We start from the raw sequence: 7,533 nt of genomic DNA, 5'->3' as shown, positions 1-7,533 counted from the left end.
CGCCCAGGCTCCACAAACCTCTAAACTCACAGCCACTCAGTCAGAACACCAGGATGGAAATTTTCAAAATTAGGAGTGAAGACCCGGAGACCATCGAGGAAGAGCCCAAGGAGTCAGAGCCCAAGGGTGAGGAGGTGGGGGAGGGGTGTAGGGAACAAATGGATGGGGGGTGTGAAGGCGAGTTTCTGGGGAGGGATTGTTTCCAGAGCACCCCAGAGCCTGGCCAGTAGCAAAGACCGGCCTCAGACCACATATCTGTTGGACTGCGGGGTGGGGAGCACGTCCTGTGGTGGGTCCTGAAATGTGCCCAGTGTTCTGTCTTTGAGCGACAGATGGAAATACAGGCACCTGGGTGATATTTTCTCCTCCTCTGACTCCAACACCAGCCCAGGAGGTGGATGTGGTTCCTGTATCATCTGATGAACAACATGAAGAGCAGGATGCAGAGCTGGAGGTGTGTCCTCCTCCTGAGCTTTCACTACCTCCAGCAGCTGCTCCAGCTTCAGCTGAGGAGCCAGGGCCGGCCCCAGATGCAACTGACGCCCCACCACTGCTGAATGAAGAACCTTCCCTGGAGCCCATGCAGATTCCTGCCTTGGAGAAGGAGCTGCCTGTGGAGGGCCCAACTCAAGGGCCTTTTTTTCAATGTGTTCGCCCTGTTCTCCATTGTTTGATTTGGGTTGTGTATTCATTTTTCTTATTTGAGATATTGCTTTTATTATTTTTTTATTTTTATCTTTAGTTTTCATTATTCCATTATATAATACATTGTAGTAATAAATAAATATATTTTAAATGGTAATTGTTCATATTTTAAATGTTGTTGTTCATATTTTAAATTCCTGGGCATGAAGGACAGTCATGATGCTGTGTGAGCATCACCACTGCCTAGTTGCAGGATGTCCCATCATCCCAAAAGGAGACCCTGCAGCAACAGAACTCAATCCCCACTCCTCCTGCTCCTGATCTGATTCCTGTCTCTGCCCCTTACCTATTCCCTAGAAAAGGAATCTCACAATAAGTGCGTTTTGTGTCAGCTCACATGTTTATCTGTTTTTATCTGAAATAGCATTTTTGCTATTAAAAGGGAATTCGTAGATGAATTAGAGATTAGATGGAGGAAAGAAAGCCCTTTCAGTAAGCATGTGCATCATCTCAGGGTGGAGACCACTGCACTAAGTGTGACCCCAGGGCCAGAAGCCAGTCAGGCAATGGCTGTCTCTTCCTGTGCCCAAAACAACTAGAAATATGCAGAAATCTGGGAAGACAAACCACAAGCTGGAAAGCATTCCACACGACGCTAGGCCCAGGTGTGTCAGCCCTGTGGTGCAGAAAACTCTCCAAGGTTGTTGTTTTCTAAAGGGACAAAGGGCAAACACATGCACTTCCAACATGAGAGGCAGTGCCCAGGCCTCTACATGCCAGAGATGCCCCATCACCCCGATCAGGCTTCTTGGCTGGTGGGGACCAGTCCCAAGGACAAAGTGAGGCAGCAGAGACCCCAGCAGATGCCCTGGGGAGGAAGGGGAAAGCCCCTCCTCTGGGAGAACAGTGTGCAGGACCTGCCAAAATCCCACAGGGCACACCTGCACTAACAGGGCTCCCCCTAGGAGGTCCCCCCACAGAAATTTTCGCACAATTGTTCAGAGATGTACTTTTGAGACTCCTCGTCAGAGCACTGATGAAATAGGCAGAAATTTGAAAAAGTACTGAGGTCCATGGAGAGGGGTGGGACCACCAATCTTGGTCCACGTGGTCATGGGAAGCTGAGCAGGTGCTCAATTCGGTGCAGGGGTCTCTGCGTGTCAACAGATGAAGACTTCAGGGGTCCTCTTACATGAGACACATGGACCAATGGTCTGAATTGAGGATCCCTCCCATTAAACCCCTTACATCTGATTTCAACAGGCAGACATGCATATGTGCATGTGAGTCTGCCTGTGACTGAAATGAGAGAGGCTGAAGTGAAAAATACACACTGGGCCACAAGTGAAGGTCAAGTCATCTCTGGTTTGGGACTTGCAAATCTATCTACTCCTTGAGTTGATTTTTTTGTGTAATGCATGTATGATTTTGATAGTTCTGATAATATTAATGTCATATGTTCAATGTTATCCATATATCACTTATCTATGGAGTTAAGTACGCTATTTAGTTTTTTAAAATGTTAAAGGCTCTGATGACGGGGGAACATTAGAAAATCCAGAGGAGGACTTTTCCTTGAATATCAGTCTTCTCACCGATTTGTATATGAGCCACTGATTCTGGGAAAGTGTTTTCAAGAAAATATATGGCAAAGAAGCGGTGTCTAAATATATAAAAACAACCACAACAACTCTTAATCTTCAAAAATTAGGAAATAAAGAAAAAAATAATTTTAAAATGGGCATGAGACCTGGACAGTCACCTCACCACAGAAGATACACAGATGGTAGGGGATGCATGATGGCTAGGAGTAGGTGGAAGGTACACTCATCTCCTCCCAGGACCAAAGGTGAATGACAGCTAAATGATAGAACAAGCAACCTGAACAAGCAAAGGAAGACTAGTTGGACATACGCCTTATAACCAAGGGTTAGAGACAAAGCCAAACCCAGGGTGGTAGGAAAGAGACCTGAAAAGGGCTGGCCCCACACCCTTCTGTGGCAGTAGAGAACCTTCGGGAATATTTCAGTTGCAAAGGTAGCCCCTGAGGAATGAGGTGTCTCAATGCCTCACTGGGCTCCTCATTCCAGAGCACCAGACCTGGGAAGAGGCAGAGGCATAATAACTGCCTGTAAAAATCAGTGGGGATTTCATCCACCAGGGAGGTACTGGAGGTCTAGTGAAAAATCAGGTGTCCTCTTAAAGGGCAAGCACACAAAATGCCTTTTGCAGGCGACACTCATCTCAGGCTCCAGCAGAGAGATTGAGGCTGAGAACAGACACTGGGCAGATTCTGCTTCACCAGCAAGGTTAATTCTGCAAGGAGAGAGCACTCCAGGTAGAAGGGGCCGTAGGAAGCGTGGGTGCCATTGGTTGACTGTGCTGCTGGGGCAGGAGACCTGGGCTTCGTGATGGGCAAAGCGTTCTTGGGAACAGAAGGCAGCTGTTTCTTTGGAGCCGTGCATGGAGGTCTGGTCTTCCCGTCCCCAGTCACTGTCTTCTCTTCACCGTCAGTTCGTTTGCATCCAGAGCTTACATACCTGCTTCAGAAGGGGTTCCTAACGTGTGCTCCACACAGAGAGGTGCAGCTGCCTGCGTCATTCAACCTCCGTTCCCAAAGTCATGTGACCTTCCTCCTGCAGCTCCCACAGTCTCCTGGCTGGGGGCACCCTCCATGTGGGGGCTGGAGGGGACAAGGAGGACAGCCACTCAGCAGCTCCCAACACCCATTTTTGATAAAAACTCTCAGCAAGGTGGGAATAGAGGATAATACCTCAACATAATAAAAGCCATATATGACAAACCCACAGCCAACTTCATATTCAATGGGCAAAAACTAAAATCATTTCCCCTAAGAACAGGAACAAGACAAGGATGCCCACTCTCACCACTCCTGTTCAACATAGTACTGGAAGTGTTAGCCATTGCGATTAGACAAGAAGAAGAAATAAAAGGCATCCAAATTGGAAAAGAAGAAGTAAAACTGTCCTTATTCACAGATGACATGATATTCCACATAAAAAACCCTAAGGACTCCATCAAAAATCTATTAGACTTAATAAATGAATTTGGCAATGCATCAGGATACAAACTTAATGCCAATAAATCTATGGCATGTGTTCAAACCAATAGAGAACTTACAGAAAGAGAGACTAAAAAAGCAATCCCATTTACCATCGCACCAAATAAATTAAGATACCTTGGAATAAATTTAACTAAGGAGGTAAAAGATCTAAACGTGGAAAACTGCAGGACACTGACAAAAGAGATAGAGGAAGACATAAACAGATGGAAGAATATACCATGTTCATGGATTGGTAGAATCAACATCATTAAAATGTCCATACTACCCAAAGAAATATATGAATTCAAAACACTCCCCATTAAAATAGCAAAGGCATATTTCATAGACCTAGAACAAACTATCCAAAAATTCACCTGGAATAAACACAAACCCCGAATAGCTGCAGTGATCCTGAGAAAGAAGAGCAAAGTAGGTGGGATCTCAATACCAGATATCAAGCTGTATTACAAAGCCACTGTTCTCAAAACTGCCTGGTACTGACATAAGAACAGACATATAGATCAATGGAATAGAATAGAGAACCCAGAAATCGACCCGAACCAATATGCTCAATTAATATTTGACAAAGGAGGCAAGAACATACAATGGAGTCAATATAGTCTCTTCAATAAATGGTGTTGGGAAAATTAGACTGATATATGAAAATAAATGACACTAGACCACCAACATACACCATACACAAAAATAAACTCAAGATGGATAAAGGACTTAAATGTAAGACTGGAAACCATAAAAATACTAGAGGAATCCAAAGGCAACAAAATCTCAGACATATGCTGAAGCAATTTCTTCAACGATACAGCTCCTAGGGCATTGGAAACTAAAGAGAAAATAAACAAATGGGACTACATCAAAATAAAAAGCTTCTGCACAGCAAAAGATACCATCAAGGAAACAACAAGAAAGCCCACTGCACGGGAGAACATATTTGCCAATCTTATCACCAATAAGGGTTTAATCTCCAACATTTATAGGGAACTAATACAATTTAACAAAAGGAAGATAAACAATCCAATCAAAAAATGGGCAAAGGTCTTAAATAGGCACTTTTGAAAAGAGGACATTTAGAAAGCCAAGAGACATATGAAAACATGCTCAAAGTCACTAATCATCGGAGATATGCAAATCAAAACAACAATGAAGTATCATCTCACACCTGTCAGAATGGCTATCGTCAACAAATCAACAAAGGACAAGTGCTGGTGAGGATACGGAGAAAAAGGAACACTCATGCACTGCTGGTGGGAATGCAGAATGGTGCAGCCACTATGGAAGACAGTATGGAGTTTCCTAAAAAAGTTAAAAATGGAACTCCCATTTAACCCAGTGAACCCACTTCTAAGAATATATCCCAAGAAACCAGAAAACACCAATCAGAAAGGATATATGCACCCATATGTTCATAGCAGCACAATTCACCATAGTTAAGATCTGGAAACAGCCTAAGTGCCCATCAGCAGATGAGTGGATTTGAAAACAGTGGTACATCTACACAATGGAATACTATGCTACTGTAAAAAGGAAGGAGTTCTTACCGTTTGCAACAGCATAGATGGAACTGTAGAGCTTTATGCTAAGTGAAATAAGCCAGTCAATGAAAGGAAAAATACCACATTATCTCACTCATTTAGGGATAATAAAGACCATTATAAACTGATGAACAAAAATAGATACAGAAGCAGAGCAGCATCGAACAGACTGTCAAACTACAGTGGGAAGGACGGGTAGGTTGGGGGATTGAGGGGTAAGAGATCAACCGAAGGACTTGTATGCATGCATATAAGCATAACCAGTGGACACAAGACACTGGGGAGTAGGGGTAGGCTGGGGAAAGATCAAGGGGAAAAAAATGGAGACATATGTAATACTCTTTGTAATATCTTAAGAAATAAAACAAAATTTAAAAAATAAAATAAAATAAAAAAGACCCTTCACTGATCTGAAGCACAGGTACTAGTCTGATAAAAAAAAAAAAGAAGGAAAACTGCAAATTGAAAGAGAAATATCAGATGAGAACAAGCAATGCAGCAGTGCCTTGAAGCACTGGGTGGGAGTTTTGGACGTACTTGAGATTGCTTGGCTCCCTCTATAACCCCTCCCTCTATGGTGCTTGCTATTTCCAAACATCATTGCAATATCTGATGAGTGGTCCTGTGAAAACTGAATATTTCAATAAGCAATAAAAAATTATTAGGACTCTGCACCAGTCTTTTAGATTTTTTTAAAACATAAAAGTCTATTTTACCATTTAAAACTGTGCAGAGAAAGGCTGAGGTATGAGGTACATATCATTTTTTCACAATACCTGGATTACACATGCATAACAATGAATTCCTTAAAAACTTTTCCCATTACTGAGGTATGAGGTACATATCATTTTTTCACAATACTGTGGACAGTTATGGGAATTAGAATGGGGGATTTGTCTCCTATATTATCTCTAAGTCATAGGTATGGAATGTGGACTGGTCATTTCATCACACTTAGTCAGGTTATTTAAATCATCTGTGACTTTGTTTCCTTTTCTGTAAATAGAATATGAATATATATTTCAGGAGAGAAACATTAATGGGCTGCCTCCAATATGCCCCCAAACCAGGGATTGAACCTGCAAGGCATGTATATGCCCTGAGCTGGGGTTGAACTCCTAACCATTTTGGTGTACGGGGTGAATCTCCAACCAACCAAGCCACCCTGCACAGACTAAGTCATTTTCTTTATATTGTATAAAATAATTTTAGTTTTTTATAATAAAATTTTCTAATTTTTTTTCAAGAAAAATACAAAATATTTAATTTTACAAAGATATTTGTATAATTTGGTCAATTGTTAACCTGAGGTTTGTAATTAAAATATATAGTAGTACTTTAATATAAAGTCTTATTCCCTGTTTCTAAAAATTAAACTAGAAATATATCATTATATTTTTGTTGATTATAAAGACCAACAAGAATCTTACTGAAATTTTATCTAGAACCTTGCTTCTAAATAACATAAGAATTTCTGAACTTTAAATATTAAAATAATAGGTGGTATTCTCTCTTATATCATTATAAGTAAATAGTTTTTGTGGGGATAGTATTGAAATATATATGATTGAACATACTCTTTGATTTATTTATAATTTTCATTATTTATTTACTCATTCATTCATTCATTCATTCATTTTTGTTAATCTTTACCCGAGGATATTTTCCCATTGATTTTTAGAGATAGGGGAAGGGAGAGGGAGAGACAGAGAGAAACATCATTGAGAGAGAGAGAGAGATGCATCATTGGTTGCCGCCTGCATGCACCCCAACCAGGGCTGGGGAACCTGCAACCAAGATATGTGCCTTTTACTGGAATCAAACCTGGGACCCTTCAGTCTGAGGGCCAATGCTCTATCCACTGAGCCAGTCCAGCTACGGCCCTACTCATTGATCATACATTCAATACACATTAAGCCAGAAGCAGATTTACATGAACATAACGAACCTTAAGTTTCAGGCCATTTCAGCCTCTTCCAAAAACAACGCCTTAGCAATTGCTTCACATTACTCTCCAATTATGTTATATTTAAGCAATTAAAATTTTTTAACCATAGTTAGTTAAGACTGATAATCTCTTGATACAACAGGCATTTGTTGCTGTATACTTTGTTGTGTATTAAAGAGATCATCCAACCATTTTTAGATACATAATTAGCCTGTATAGTGGCTCTGTCCTGCCTCTCCCCCTGTCAGGAGCAGCCATGGGCCCTTTTCCTGCCTGGTTAGCAGAAGTCAAGTTGGGGGATACATAAACTTGTATTTAGTAAATGA

Source organism: Myotis lucifugus, unplaced genomic scaffold, assembly GCF_000147115.1.
Source record: "Myotis lucifugus unplaced genomic scaffold, Myoluc2.0 scaffold_221, whole genome shotgun sequence".
NCBI classification, from domain to species: domain Eukaryota; kingdom Metazoa; phylum Chordata; class Mammalia; order Chiroptera; family Vespertilionidae; genus Myotis; species Myotis lucifugus.
The sequence above is the reverse complement of the archived record's forward strand: the minus strand, read 5'-3'. Positions refer to the sequence as shown.